Source organism: Macaca mulatta, chromosome 12 (genome assembly GCF_049350105.2).
Source record: "Macaca mulatta isolate MMU2019108-1 chromosome 12, T2T-MMU8v2.0, whole genome shotgun sequence".
Classification (NCBI taxonomy): domain Eukaryota; kingdom Metazoa; phylum Chordata; class Mammalia; order Primates; family Cercopithecidae; genus Macaca; species Macaca mulatta.
This window is the reverse complement of record NC_133417.1, coordinates 114,260,950-114,277,735: the sequence shown is the minus strand read 5'-3', so window position 1 is coordinate 114,277,735 and position 16,786 is coordinate 114,260,950. Positions and strand designations below refer to the sequence as shown.

General features: G+C 37.2%; 1 long non-coding RNA gene across 1 annotated transcript in view; it reads left to right on the top strand.

Annotated features, from left to right (window-relative positions):
- Positions 1–15,580, top strand: part of LOC144333466 (uncharacterized) — a 123,483-nt gene extending 107,903 nt beyond the window's left edge. The window contains exon 3 of the long non-coding RNA XR_013402134.1: positions 15,400–15,580. This is a non-coding gene — a long non-coding RNA (uncharacterized LOC144333466). The remainder of the gene's footprint in view (positions 1–15,399) is intronic.
- Positions 15,581–16,786: the final 1,206 nt, after the last annotated feature.

Sequence of the window (16,786 nt, the reverse complement as noted above, 5' to 3'; positions counted from 1 at the left end):
TCTCTTAGCATACACCTCTATTAGACTTTCTTTAAGCACCCCATTGTTACTCTTTTTTTTAAACTGTATTTTATATATATGTGTGTGTGTATATGTATGTGTGTGTATGTACTTGTTTGTCTTCTAAATTTATATGTATATTTACATACACAGATTATATATATATATATAAACTCAGAAGATACACATATATAAGGAAATGAAAGTATTCTTGCCACCTCTTTCTTTCAACCATCTAAGTCCCTTTCTGCCAGCAACCAGTTTTAATTTTTACAGGCAAATATATATATATATAAAATATTATAGATAATATATATAATATTATATAGTAATATATAATATATATACACACACACAATGTTTTATTTCTATTTTTATATAACTGATGGAATACTAAATATACTCTCTTGAACCCTGCATTTTTCACATAATAATGTATCCTAGAGATTGTTGTATATTAGAATGTAAAAAAAGTTATTATTTATTTTTAAGCCTGAATTTTATTCCATCATTGGAATGTACTATAATTTTTTTAACCAGATGAACATTGATTATTAGGTTATCATTTTTACAAAAAAGCTGCCCTAATTTGGTGACTAACCATAAATTTTAATTTGATTCAAACGCAATTTTAAACTAAATTTGTTTTAAATCTAACTTTGAAAATACTAAATTGTTCTCAAGATCAAAATTATAAAATCCTTCTAGCATCATTAGTTTTAAAGTTGTAACTGTGTTCTCCCTGAAGACATTAGTAATAATACAAATTGGTAACATTGTATAATGTGTACTGTTCACTGTGTTTAAATGTTATATAGTTTTATTCTAACAATAATACTTTGAGATGGTTATTATTTTTATCTTTAATTTATAAATGAAAAAAATTAATCCTAGTGAATTGAAGTAAGTGTCCTATGGTTACACCACTAATAAGTGATGAAGCAACATTGAGAACCAGAGAATCTAATTCTAGAGCCAACACTTTTAAATATTAAACTCTGTTATCTCACCAAATACAATACATAAAAAGAGTCAGGCAGAGGTAGAGCTGCATTCTTCTCTATGATGATGAAGATTCACATACTATGACATACGACTTAAAGTAATTACAAAGAAATAACTTGGTACATTTTTTGACAAGCTATTAGGAAGTCACATGTCAATAAATTAAAAAAAAATTAAAAACCAGACTAGCCAACATGGTGAAACCCTGTCTCTACTAAAAATAACAGCAAAAACATCAACAACAACAACAACAACAGCAAAAATTAGCCAAGCGTCATGGCAGGTGCCTGTAATCCCAGCTACTCAGGATGCTGAGGCAGGAGAATAGCTTGAACCCAGGAGGTGGAGTTTGCAGTGAGCCAAGATTGCACCATTGCACTCCAGCCTGGGTGACAGATCGAGACTCTGTCTCAAAAACAAAGAAAAGGTGAATTATATCAAATATTCTAAGTCAGTCTTTATTTATACAAATCCACCCAGGAGGTGGAGTTTGCAGTGAGCCAAGATTGCACCTTTGCACTCCAGCCTGGGTGACAGATCAAGACTGTGTCTCAAAAAAAAAAAAAAAAAAAAATTATATCAAATAATCTAAGTCAATCTTTATCTATATAAATCAGAACAGAGATAAAGTGTTTCAGCTTTTTAACATTTTTGTTGATTCTTTTCTAGCTATCTTTGGAAGTGGCAATCATATTGCTACTAAACATTTCTAATATCAATGGTCTCATATATTAATATGTGCTGTACTTTATGTCTAACCATATGTTTAATAGAAATGCTAGCTTATAAAAAATTTCCACTGTATAGTAATGACCATATGTCCAGAAAATATTATATGTACATCTATCTATCCATCCATCCAACCCCATTTTTCCATGACCTGGTTTGAGTGGGTAGTTTTACACTCCATCACACACAAGTTGGCCTAGAACAGTGAGCATCAAGGATTACCTTCTGCTGAATCCCTGTATATAGCCCCAACTCTCTGCAGAATTGTCAAGTAGGAGAAATGTGTCCTTTGAAGTTCTAGTCTCTTTTTACACTATCATTGCTTCTCCAATGGACATGACTGCTCCCTGGCCTTCAACATCCTAGTAATTTAACCTTATTTTTGTTAATGCAATATTTGTTTTGAGAAATAATTTAATAAATTATATATTTCTCAGAATATACTGAATTTTATTAGTGCAAAGTCATTTTGCCATTTTTGGGCTTCGCTAACATGTAACTTCCACTTCTGTGTCAGGAAATTCCCAATTATGTGTTTTGACAGTTTGAAAGTGTGCCACATTGCCATTTGCACTCAAGTACACCTTCTTCCTCTTCTAGGGTCCCCCATTTATCACAAGGGCTGGAAATTTGGGAACTATATTTTCCAGAATCCTTTCGTAGATGATTTTCCCCTATAGTCAAACAATGAGACATTACACAAAATTGGGAAAGTTGAAAGCAACCAGAAGCTCTTTTCCTCTTCCAGCAATGGCAAGTCAATAACGGGCTTCTGCAGAGATTGCTTTAGGAACATCATCTAAGAATTCCACCACAAGTTACCTATCCCAATACTACAGGCAACTGCAACTCCTGACCAATATCAGGTACATCCTGAGATCCTCAGGGATGGAAGTAAATCTGAAAGCTGGAGGCAGTTCCCCCATGACTTTGTCATTTCATGCTGTCCTGTGGTTTTCTAAGTGCCTAAATTCCTGTCTTAAATACTATTTTATCTGAAATGTCTAGACTCAATCCTCTGTTACTCACTATTCACTGACTGATACAAAGGAATTTCTACTTTTTGGTATCAGTGTAGACAAATCCCACTTCTCTCTTAGGTCTTAGAGATAGGGGCTTAAGCACATGAGTTAGCCTTGTCTATTGCTCCTTTCTGGGAAGCCACGATAAGTATTAGTTAGAATCCACTGGTGGAGTCTTAATGGTAGTGTTCAGAAGCAGAAGTTGCAGTATACAACCATTGATGTAATATCCAGGCTAAAAAATTAACTGATTTTTTTCCTAAAAAAAGGTTTTGTGCTCTTTAAACATTTTAAAACTACCTTAATGTTGGCCAATTTTCCATGGCTGGTTTTCTCCTATATTATCAATTGTACATATTTCCAATAGATTTTATTTTTCCTTTCCTAAGAAAATCAGAGGCAGTTCTGTTGCTTGCACACAAGTTTTGTTGCTGATACAAAGGGCGACAGATAAGTCATGTCATCAGATCTATTGCTAATTATGGAATTTCATATAGCAATCTTTAAAGTATCATGTTCGAGAAAACTGAAAATATGAAGGTGAGTAGGTTCTAAAATGACTCCTGAAATTACACCATATGCATGTGGGCTTACTACCTATCCTGTTTTATATAAGAAGTGCTCTCTGTTTTAAGAGACCTCTGTTTTAAGATATTAAGGTCATAGCATCAGTGTCACTTTTTCCCCTAGAGAGGTAGAAACTGCAGGTCCTTAGAATTTGGCCTGGGGATATTCCTGAGGAATAATTGATAAGTTTATTTTGGACAGCAATAGTAAAACTTGCATGATTGACTTATTTTAAAGGAAGTTTTCAAAGCAACAGAAGATAGACAATGAAATATGTCATTTAAAAATTCTCTAATTTTAACTCTGTGATATGTTTGCTTTAGACTTAATTCAGAACCCATCTACTATTTAATAATAAAATAATTGTCAAAATATTTTTTAAAATTATGTAATTAATTGGCCCTATTTTCACTTGTTACTAAAACATCCTATTTATTTTTTCTTATGCTCCTTTAAAGACAATAAATCTAATCAATTTATTTTCCATGCTTATTTTAAACTACACAGTTGAAAAAAAAATGTTACATTTCCTTCAAAAGTTTTCAACTCTTGTTCCCAAACTGAATTCTCTGTAACTCTAATATAATGCCTCAGAAAATTTTGTCCTATTTCAGAGCAGGACAATAGAATCCTTAATAAAGTCTACATTCTGTTAACATGTATTTTCCTTTAACTTTGTTAGACTTTTATTTTTCCAATTATCAATGTAATAACTTTTTGTATTTTTATTGAGTTTCTTCTCAGGTTTTAACATTTTTCAGTTTGTGTTTTATCTTTTATTATAATTATAATTATAATTATTATTATTATTATTATACTTTAAGTTCTAGGGTACATGTGCATAACGTGCAGGTTTGTTACATATGTATACTTGTGCCATGTTGCTGTGCTGCACCCATCAACTCGTCAGCACCCAACAACTCGTCATTTACATCAGGTATAACTCCCAATGCAATCCCTCCCCCCCCCCCCCATAATAGGCCCCGGTGTGTGATGTCCCCCTTCCCGAGTCCAAGTGATCTCATTGTTCAGTTCCCACCTATGAGTGAGAACATGTGGTGTTTGGTTTTCTGTTCTTGTGATAGTTTGCTAAGAATGATGGTTTCCAGCTGCATCCATGTCCCTACAAAGGACACAAACTCATCCTTTTTTATGGCTGCATAGTATTCCATGGTGTATATGTGCCACATTTTCTTAATCCAGTCTGTCACTGATGGACATTTGGGTTGATTCCAAGTCTTTGCTATTGTGAATAGTGCTGCAATGAACATACGTGTGCATGTGTCTTTATAGCAGCAAGATTTATAATCCTTTGGGTATATACCCAGTAATGGGATGGCTGGGTCATATGGTACATCTAGTTCTAGATCCTTGAGGAATCGCCATACTGTTTTCCATAATGGTTGAACTAGTTTACAATCCCACCAACAGTGTAAAAGTGTTCCTATTTCTCCACATCCTCTCCAGCATCTGTTGTTTCCTGACTTTTTAATGATCGCCATTCTAACTGGTGTGAGATGGTATCTCATTGTGGTTTTGATTTGCATTTCTCTGATGGCCAGTGATGATGAGCATTTTTTCATGTGTCTGTTGGCTGTATGAATGTCTTCTTTTGAGAAATGTCAGCTCATATCCTTTGCCCACTTTTTGATGGGGTTGTTTGCTTTTTTCCTGTAAATTTGTTTGAGTTCTTTGTAGGTTCTGGATATTAGCCCTTTGTCAGATGAGTAGATTGCAAAAATTTTCTCCTATTCTGTAGGTTGCCTGTTCACTCTGATGGTAGTTTCTTTTGCTGTGCAGAAGCTCTTTAGTTTAATTAGATCCCATTTTGGCTTTTGCTGCCGTTGCTTTTGGTGTTTTAGACATGAAGTCTTTGCCCATGCCTATGTCCTGAATGGTACTACCTAGGTTTTCCTCTAGGGTTTTTATGGTATTAGGTCTAACATTTAAGTCTCTAATCCATCTTGAATTAATTTTCGTATAAGGAGTAAGGAAAGGATCCAGTTTCAGCTTTCTACTTATGGCTAGCTAATTTTCCCAGCACCATTTATTAAATAGGGAATCCTTTCCCCATTTCTTGTTTCTCTCAGCTTTGTCAAAGATCAGATGGCTGTAGATGTGTGGTATTATTTCTGAGGGCTCTGTTCTGTTCCATTGTTCTATATCTCTGTTTTGGTACCCGTACTATGCTGTTTTGGTTACTGTAGCCTTGTAGTATAGTTTGAAGTCAGGTAGCGTGATGCCTCCGTCTTTGTTCTTTTGACTTAGGATTGTCTTGGAGATGCGGGCTCTTTTTTGGTTCCATATGAACTTTAAAGCAGTTTTTTCCAATTCTGTGAAGAAACTCATTGGTAGCTTCATGGGGATGGCATTGAATCTATAAATTACCTTGGGCAGTATGGCCATTTCACGATATTGATTCTTCCTATCCATGAGCATGGTATGTTCTTCCATTTGTGTCCTCTTTTATTTCACTGAGCAGTGGTTTGTAGTTCTCCTTAAAGAGGTCCTTTACATCCCTTGTAAGTTGGATTCCTAGGCATTTTATTCTCTTTGAAGCAATTGTGAATGGAAGTTCATTCATGATTTGGCTCTCTGTCTGTTACTGGTGTCTAAGAATGCTTGTGATTTTTGCACATTAATTTTGTATCCTGAGACTTTGCTGAAGTTGCTTATCAGCTTAAGGAGATTTTGGGCTGAGACAATGGGGTTTTCTAAATATACAATCGTGTCATCTGGAAAGAGAAACAATTTGACTTCTTCTTTTCCTAACGGAATACCCTTGATTTCTTTCTCTTGCCTGATTGCCCTAGTCAGAACTTCCAACACTATGTTGAATAGGAGTGGTGAGAGAGGGCATCCCTGTCTTGTGCCAGTTTTCCAAGGGAATTTTTCCAGTTTTTGCCCATTCAGTATGATATTGGCTGTGGGTTTGTCATAAATAGCTCTTATTATTTTGAGGTACGTTCCATCAATACCGAATTTATTGAGCATTTTTAGCATGAAGGGCTGTTGAATTTTGTCAAAAGCCTTTTCTGCATCTATTGAGATAATCCTGTGGTTCTTGTCTTTGGTTCTGTTTATATGCTGGATTATGTTTATTGATTTGCGAATGTTGAACCAGCCTTGCATCCCAGGGATGAAGCCCACTTGATCATGGTGGATAAGCTTTTTGATGTGCTGCTGAATCCGGTTTGCCAGTATTTTCTTGAGGATTTTTGCATCGATGTTCATCAGGGATATTGGTCTAAAATTCTCTTTTTTTGTTGTGTCTCTGCCAGGCTTTGGTATCAGGATGATGTTGGCCTCATAAAATGAGTTAGGGAGGATTCCCTCTTTTTCTATTTATTGGATTAGTTTCAGAAGGAATGGTACCAGCTCCTCCTTGTACCTCTGGTAGAATTCAGCTGTGAATCCATCTGGTCCTGGACTTTTTTTGGTTGGTAGGCTATTAATTATTGCCTCAATTTCAGAGCCTGCTATTGGTCTATTCAGGGATTCAACTTCTTCCTGATTTAGTCTTGGGAGAGTGTAAGTGTCCAGGAAATTATCCATTTCTTCTAGATTTTCTAGTTTATTTGCGTAGAGGTGTTTATAGTATTCTCTGATGGTAGTTTGTATTTCTGTGGGGTCGGTGGTGATATCCCCTTTATCATTTTTTATTGCGTCTATTTGATTCTTCTCTCTTTTCTTCTTTATTAGTCTTGCTAGCGGTCTGTCAATTTTGTTGATCTTTTCAAAAAACCAGCTCCTGGATTCATTGATTTTTTGGAGGGTTTTTTGTGTCTCTATCTCCTTCAGTTCCGCTCTGATCTTAGTTATTTGTTGCCTTCTGCTAGCTTTCGAATGTGTTTGCTCTTGCTTCTCTAGTTCTTTTAATTGTGATGTTAGAGTGTCAATTTTAGATCTTTCCTGCTTTCTCTTGTGGGCATTTAGTGCTATAAATTTCCCTCTACACACTGCTTTAAATGTGTCCCAGAGATTCTGGTATGTTGTATCTTTGTTCTCATTGGTTTCAAAGAACATCTTTATTTCTGCCTTCATTTCGTTATGTTTCCAGTAGTCATTCAGGAGCAGGTTGTTCAGTTTCCATGTAGTTGAGTGGTTTTGATTGAGTTTCTTAGTCCTGAGTTCTAGTTTGATTGCACTGTGGTCTGAGAGACAGTTTGTTATAATTTCTGTTCTTGTACATTTGCTGAGGAGTGCTTTACTTCCAATTATGTGGTCAATTTTGGAATAAGTGTGATGTGGTGCTGAGAAGAATGTATATTCTGTTGATTTGGGGTGGAGAGTTCTATAGATGTCTATTAGGTCTGCTTGCTGCAGAGATGAGTTCAATTCCTGGATATCCTTGTTAACTTTCTGTCTCGTTGATCTGTCTACTGTTGACAGTGGAGTGTTGAAGTCTCCCATTATTATTGTATGGGAGTCTAAGTCTCTTTGTAAGTCTCTAAGGACTTGCTTTATGAATCTGGGTGCTCCTGTATTGGGTGCATATATATTTAGGATAGTTAGCTCTTCCTGTTGAATTGATCCCTTTACCATTATGTAATGGCCTTCTTTGTCTCTTTTGATCTTTGATGGTTTAAAGTCTGTTTTATCAGAGACTAGTATTGCAACCCCTGCTTTTTTTTGTTCTCCATTTGCTTGGTAAATCTTCCTCCATCCCTTTATTTTGAGTCTATGTATGTCTCTGCGTGTGAGATGGGTCTCCTGAATACAGCAGACTGATGGGTCTTGACTCTTTATCCAGTTTGCCAGTCTGTGTCTTTTAATTGGAGCATTTAGTCCATTTACATTTAAGGTTAAGATTGTTATGTGTGAACTTGATCCTGCCATTATGGTATTAACTGGTTATTTTGCTCGTTAGTTGATGCAGTTTCTTCCTAGCCTCAATGGTCTTTACATTTTGGCATGTTTTTGCAATGGCTGGTACCGGTTGTTCCTTTCCATGTTTAGTGCTTCCTTCAGGGTCTCTTGTAAGGCAGGCCTAGTGGTGACAAAATCTCTAAGCATTTGCTTATCTGTAAAGGATTTTATTTCTCCTTCACTTATGAAACTTAGTTTGGCTGGATATGAAATTCTGGGTTGAAAATTCTTTTCTTTAAGAATGTTGAATATTGGCCCCCACTCTCTTCTGGCTTGTAGAGTTTCTGCTGAGAGATCTGCTGTTAGTCTGATGGGCTTCCCTTTGTGGGTAACCCGACCTTTCTCTCCTGCTGCCCTTAAGATATTTTCCTTCATTTCAACTTTGGTGAATCTGCCAATTATGTGTCTTGGAGTTGCTCTTCTCGAGGAGTATCTTTGTGTCGTTCTCTGTATTTCCTGGATTTGAATGTTGGCCTGCCCTATTAGGTTGGGGAAGTTCTCCTGGATGATATCCTGAAGAGTGTTTTCCAACTTGGTTCCATGTTCCCCCTCACTTTCAGGCACCCCAATCAGACGTAGATTTGGTCTTTTTACATAATCCCATACTTCTTGCAGGCTTTGTTCATTTCTTTTTCTTCTTTTTTCTTTTGGTTTCTCTTCCCGCTTCATTTCGTTCATTTGATCCTCAATCGCTGATACTCTTTCTTCCAGTTGATCGAGTCGGTTACTGAAGCTTGTGCATTTGTCAGGTATTTCTCATGTCATGGTTTTCATCTCTTTCATTTCGTTTATGACCTTCTCTGCATTAATTACTCTAGCCATCAATTCTTCCACTTTTTTTTTTAGATTTTTAGTTTCTTTGCACTGGGTACGTAATTCCTCCTTTAGCTCTGAGAAGTTTGATGGCCTGAAGCCTTCTTCTCTCATCTCGTCAAAGTCATTCTCCGTCCAGCTTTGATCCGTTGCTGGCGATGAGCTGCGCTCCTTTGCCGGGGGAGATGCGCTCTTATTTTTTGAATTTCCAGCTTTTCTGCCCTGCTTTTTCCCCATCTTTGTGGTTTTATCTGCCTCTGGTCTTTGATGATGGTGACGTACTGATGGGGTTTTGGTGTAGGTGTCCTTCCTGTTTGATAGTTTTCCTTCTAACAGTCAGGACCCTCAGCTGTAGGTCTGTTGGAGATTGCTTGAGGTCCACTCCAGACCCTGTTTGCCTGGGTGTCAGCAGCAGAGGCTGCAGAAGATAGAATATTGCTGAACAGCGAGTGTACCTGTCTGATTCTTGCTTTGGAGGCTTCCTCTCAGGAGTGTACTCCACCCTGTGTGGTGTAGGGTGTCAGACTGCCCCTAGTGTGGGATGTCTCCCAGTTAGGCTACTCAGGGGTCAGGGACCCACTTGTAGCAGGCAGTCTGTCCCTTCTCAGATCTCAATCTCCGTGTTGGGAGATCCACTGCTCTCTTCAAAGCTGTCAGACAGAGTCGTTTGCGTCTGCAGAGGTTTCTGCTGCTTTTGTTGTTATCTGTGCCCTGTCCCCAGAGGTGTAGTCTACAGAGACAGGCAGGTTTCCTTGAGCTGCTGTGAGCTCCACCCAGTTCCAGCTTCCCAGCAGCTTTGTTTACCTACTTAAGCCTCAGCAATGGCGGGCGCCCCTCCCCCAGCCTCACTGCTGCCTTGCAGTTAGATCGCAGACTGCTGTGCTAGCAATGAGGGAGGCTCCGTGGGCATGGGACCCTCCCGGCCAGGTGTGGGATATAATCTCCTGGTGTGCCTGTTTGCTTAAAGCGCAGTATTGGGGTGGGAGTTACCCGATTTTCCAGGTGTTGTGTGTCTCAGTTCCCCTGGCTAGGAAAAGGGATTCCCTTTCCCCTTGTGCTTCCCAGGTGAGGCGATGCCTCGCCCTGCTTCAGCTCTCACTGGTCGGGCTGCAGCAGCTGACCAGCACCGATTGTCCGGCACTGCCTAGTGATATGAACCCAGTACCTCAGTTGAAAATGCAGAAATCACCGGTCTTCTGTGTCGCTGGCACTGGTAGTTGGAGACTGGAGCTGTTCCTATTCGGCCATCTTGCTCCGCCCCCCCCCCCCGTGCTTTATCTTAATATCAGATTAATTTAGTATGGAGCCTCAAAATCAGACATTTTTAATGTTTTGGCTACATAAACACCTTTAAGAATCTAGTAGTGAGCTCACCTAGTTATTCTATAATGTTGACTTCAGTAAAATTTCAGTCTTTTACAGGATATTCTGCTCATCACAAAATGCTCATTAGTTGAAGCATTCAAATATACATTTAAATATCATTAAAGTAGATCAGCCTAATAAAACAAATATAGCTGGCTATATAGAGTGTAGCTTAAAACTCTTGCTCTAAAATAATATCCTAATTGCAGATGTTATGCCAAGTGAAATAAGCCAGTTACATAAGGACAAATATTCTATGATTTTTCTTACATAAGATTCCCTGAATGCTCAAAATCTTAGAGATGAAAAGCAGAAAGTTGGTTGTCAGGAACTGGGCAGGGAGTGGGGTAGGTGTGTTGGAGAGTTAGTATTTAAGGGGTACAGAGTTTCAGTTAGGGAAGATGAAAATTTCTGGAGATGGATGGTAATAATGATTGTACAACAGTGTAAATATATACAGTCTTAGAACTGTACTTAAAAAATAATAAAATGGTAAATTAAAAAAATTGCTGGCTCTTTCACTATATATTTTGTATCTATTAGGAAAGTTTCCTCTAAATTTAACAGTTCCAAAGTAGTTCTGAAAAATAATTTTTAAATGTCATACATACTTAATTTTGTTAGGTTTCCAATTAGTAGAAAATCTGTAGTATGTGGATTTATTAAAACTCATTAATTCAGTCATATTTAACCAACTTGTTCCAATGACAACCTGTGTTTTTTTTCACTTTTATGCTCTGTTAGTCAATTTATTTCACTTAGTTGCCTGTCAATTTGGGTGCCAGAATTTCTCACAAATACTTAATTGCCACCTGGAAGATAAACATTTTTTCATTTTAACTACATTGACATATTGTGAAAGTGCTCTAGATTTGTTAATATCTTTAAACTTATTTCTCTCCCTGACCAGGCGGTTATTATTCACAGCTTCCATTTTCATATTCAAGCAGTGACAATACTTGATATTTTATAGGTTTGCTCCTTATAGACAATCAGTAGGCCATCCATTTCACCTTATTTGTATTAATTCAGGTTAAAATGAATATAATGTTACTTCACTTATTTATCCTTAGTAACTAATAAGTATAGTTTATGTCTTTAAAATTAATTATTTTATTATTATTACAATCAGCTAACATCTGTAGATGGTTAGTACATCATGGCTAATATCACAATACTCTGCTACGTGAGCTATCTCACTTATAACTTCACAATGATATCACCATTAAAAACAAGGTTGACTGAGTGTGCAATTGTGTGTGTATGTGTATGTGTCTTGTGTAGTGTGTATATGTATTTGACTTGAGGTCACTAATGCTGTATGGATTTCATAAAGCAAATGCAAATGTTGTAATTTTTTGTTCTTAACAGTGACAATGTAAGGTACATACTTTTTTCCCCCCAGGAATATTCCATTCTTCGCATATTTTTATGATTTTTTTTTTGTAATTTGCCTCTAAGCTTAGATAATAAATGACACAGAAATTAGGCTTTTTATTTTGAATCCACATCTCATTCTTTACCTACACCTGTAATACCAGTGAGCTCACCTAGTTATTCCATAATGTTGACTTCAGTAAAATTTCAGTCTTTTACAGAATCACTCACCTTCAAATGAACACACCTTGCCCTTTATGAAGTTATTTATGATGCTTTGAAGAATATTTTGGGAATGTGAAACTTTATGCAACTTTTGATTAGAAAGGAAGCCTCACATAGAAGCTAAGAATACAAACCAGGGGGTCAGACGGACTTGAGTACTAGTCACAGCTGCACCCTCAGACAAGTCAACAACTTCTGTGGGCCTCAGTTTTCTCATTTAAGATATGGAGATATTCCCAAGTTATAGTGTTCTTATGAGAATTAAATGACCTCATCCATAGGTCCCACTGAACTTAGGATGCGATAAGCCCTGAATAAATTGCAGCCCCTCTTTCTCATATACATGCTTGATGGCATGAAAACACTGGCACAGGCATTACCTGAATGCCTTCTTCTCTCAGACACCACATAAGAATTTTGTCCTTGATAAATCCATTCCTGTGCTTTTGTGATTGAACAAGAGGATAAAAAGAAAACAGAAGCTCATAAAGAGATGGAGTGAAGAGGGCTGATTCTGGAGGTGAGGGTGGTGTTGGGAGAAACCCAAGACAAACAGCTGTGAAGGGCAGTAGGTTTGAAAGAAGGAAAAGGGGAGGGTACAGCACTACTAATGAGGACATGTGTACATTGTGTGGAGTTTATGAGATGTATTTATATATTATTTTTTTAAAAAATACTTTTGTCGTATCCTTTGATCAACATCTCCCTACCTACTGCCCCAACCCCCCACATAGCCAGAACCACTATTCTACTCCTTGCTTTTATGTATTCAACATTTTTTAGATTCCACATTGGTGAGATCATGCGGTATTTGTATTTCTGTGCCTGGCTTGTTTCACTTAACATAGTGCCCTGCATGTTCATCTATATTTTCACAAAGGAACGGTTTTCCTTCTTTTTGTTAAAGCTGAAAAGTACTCCATTGTGTATAGACACTATATTTTTTTTTCTCCATTCATTCTTTGATGGACATGTAGACTGACTCCATATCTTGTCTACTGGGAATAATGCTGAAAGAACATGGGACTGCAGATGAGATTTTTCTTGTTTGAAAAATCAGTATTATGATGCTCATATAATACTTTAAGAACACCAGAGCATAAAATTGAGAGAACTTTGAAAAAGCGAAAAGACTTTTTGAAAATGTTTCTCTTCTGAAAAGGATAAAATACAAAAATGGAGTGAGCACATAAATTATTTTTGGACTAGGTTTCAGAGACAAATGGAAAGTGTAAGCCAAGATGCAGAAAGCAAAAAGGAAAATAAAATTATTTGAAATAGGTTAAAGAAATGTTTCACTTACATCATGGCTAGAGGTAGACAGGTATTTTTCAGGCCTCGATTTTACATGATTTAAAGTACCATCTTTAAGAAAAAGGAATCAAAGTTAGAAAAATAAAACAGAATATTTACTGTGAATGAGAAAAAAATCACAATAAACTAAAACATGACAAATGGCATAATTATAAAATATCTTTATGACCGCGTATGGTGGCCCATGCCTGCAATCCCAGTACTTTGGGAGACAGAGGTGGGCAGATTGCTTGAGCTCAGGAGTTTAAGACCAACATGGGCAACATGGTGAAACCCCACCTCTACAAAAATTACAAATATTAGCTGGGCCTGGTGGCGCACCTGTAGTCCCAGTTATTTGAGGGGCTGAGGCAGAAGGATCGTGCCACTGCACTCCAACCTGGGTGACGAAGTCTCAAAATAAATAAATAAAATTACAATATATTTTCCCCTATATTTTGGCTTGATATTATTGATCCCTGTTTTAAATGAAAGAAAATTATATCATAATTTTTAAAGATAGAAGAAAAAGGTCCTAGCATGGTAGATTAAATTTGTTTAATTGGTGTCTGTGATTCATAAAACCTGCAACTTCAGATTATATAGATATTTGCTGTTGGTTCTAATTTTGCAAGTTTATGTCCTACAAATGAATGAGTTATGGTAAATTTTGTTTTGGGAAATTCCCACTAACAATGGGAAAAAGAGGAGATTTTATATATAATTATGTAGGCTTCACTATCAAGTATGTTACTACAGGAAATGTCATTGTGCATGGGTATTGACCAAAACGAAAACAATCCTACACTTAAATTATTTTCGTATTTGATTAGAAGGATTGTCCACAGACAGCTTTGTGACTTCATTCATGTCAAATTGTGTTTCTCCTCTAGTGCTAACTTCTCCTTAGCTAGATACTATATATATGTGCCCGTGGACACTCTCACACTACCAAACCACAAAGGGACTTGGGAGGAAGGAGAAGTGGTTCTCTTAAACAATTGTTGTTATATGCTCAATTTTGTTTCTCCCTGATCAGGACCATGGAAGAGACTCCTACAAGTAAGAGGCCTTGAAATTTAGAGTTTTGATACCTTAGGGACGTGTCCACTCCTGAATGTAAATCTTGAATTTTACAAGGCAATGAAAAACAACTATTATTTTTAGAAACACAGTTGCTAAACTGGCTTTAAGGCACCCTGGACACCACAGTAAACTCACAAGGGTGCTGCCAAATATTTTAAATTTTCTTTGGCCCTAGAAGTACCATGAAAAAAAAAAAAAACCCGAGATATTAAAATCATTATGAACTGAGGAAGTTAGAGAAATTTCTTTTTCTCAGACAGTGTAGAGGGGCTTGATTGGTAGTTGAAGACCCTGGTGTTCAGGCGATGTGTTTTGGGCGAGCTTTGCAGTTTGCTGTTGCCATTTTGGAGGATCATGCCTGTCCACATTTTCCACTTCAACTAAATGTTGAGTTACAGTGGATTAAAGCACATTAAAGGTGATCTCATATGAAATGAATCATCTTCAGCTGAGCCAGTTGCTCATGACCAGATAACTGAGAAAAATAGGAAGATCATTAAGGATGTCAAGCACCCGTCCAGAGTTTGCAAAAACGTTCATTAGCATTGCTCATGGCTGTAATGGCTTATCTAGATTTTCATCTGTATAAGTGCTAAGTAGGTTATCTCATAGAATATGAAATTATTATTTCACCTTGGGAAGACTATTTCCAATGTTATGGTCATAGGGCCTAATGTCTCTAATGTCAAGCTACCAAACATCCTGGAACCATTGCTGGTCTCAATGTACTTAAAATTTTCAAAGAACCAGCTGCTGCTTCTGTTGCTTATGGTGCAGACATAAAGGTTGGAGCTGAAAGAAGTGTGCTCATCTATGACTTAAGAAATGAAATGTTTGACGTGTCTGTCCTCACTCTTGAGAATGAAATATTTGAGATCAAATCTATAGCTGGAAATACCCACTTAGGTGGAGAAGATTTTTGACAACCAAATGATCAAACATTTTATTGCTGAGTTCAAATGCAAGCATAAGGACAGTAGTGAGAACAACAGGGCTGTGTGATGCTTCTGTACTGCTTGTGATGGGCTAATTGCATTCTCCCTTCCAGCACCCAGGCCAGTATTGAGATGGATTCTCTCTGTGAAGGAACAGATATGTATACCTCCATTACTCATGCCCATTTGAAGAACTGAATGCTGTCCTGTTCCATGGCACCCAGGACCCGATAGAGATAGCCCTTCAGGACACCAAACTAGAAAAATTGCAGATTCATGTTATTGTCCTGGTAAGTGGTTCCATCTGTATCTCCTAGATCCAAAAGCTTCCTCAATAATTATTTAGTGGAAAAGAACTGAGCAAGAGCATTGACCCTGATGAAGCTGTTGCTTACGGTGCAGCTGTCCAGGCAGCCATCCTATCTTAAGACAAATCTTAAACTGTTCAAGGTTTGCTACTTTTGGATTTACTCCTCTTCTCTTTGGTAATGATGCTGCTGTAGAGTCATGACTGTTCCCACGAAATGCAATATACTTTTCTTACCAAGCAGACCCAGACCTTCACTACCTATCCTGACAACCAACCCGTATGCTCATTCAAGCTTTTGAAGGTGAGAGTGCCATAACCAAGGATAACAATTTGCTAGTTATCCAGGACAAGTTTGAGCTCACAGGCATACTTCCTGCTCCCTTTGCTGTGCCTCAAATTAAAGTCACTTGTGATATTGATGTCAATGTCATCCTCAACATCTCCTTGGTAGGAGGGGTAATAATGCCACGTGAACTACAAACTTCAGATATATTATTTAATTTATACCTTAGGAAATTTTGAGGTTAGGCATTAGAATAATCCCATTTTAAAAAATAAGTAAATCAAGGCTCTTAGGTTAAGTAAACTCTATGGCCTCAGAGTCAGTCATAGGATCTAGGACTCATACAGAGGAGGTTTCAATTTAGTGCGTACACTAACCACTATACTATCCCTCCTCCTGCCCATCTCCATTCTCTCTTCTGTTGCACCTTTTCCACTGTTTGAACTTAGGTGCCCAAATACTGCCACATCCTGAAAGCAATTTCTATCATAATAAATGTTAAGGAGGCTCTGATGAAAAATTGTACAGCATCGGAATCCTATCTTTGTGATTGATGATGTCGCTGCTTAATTATCTCATTTTCCCAGGTCCTTGATATTGTCAGGCTCTCTCTAAAGGAATCTGCTAAAAGGCTTGGCAAATGTCTTGAGAGCTATGCATTAACATAAAACTGAAAAAGCATACGAAATTTTAGAGTTTTCACTTTTAAATCTTTATATTACCAGCTTGACATATAAGAGTTATAATTGGACATATTCCTAATAACTTTCAGTAAGAACAAATAATTACATTCTGAAAGATCAACCGCATAAGTTTGAAAGGACCAACTTGTCATGGTGAAAATCACTTCTTTCATTCCTTTGCAGTTATTTTTAAGTATTATATAAATGCACTCAGCTCTTCACGG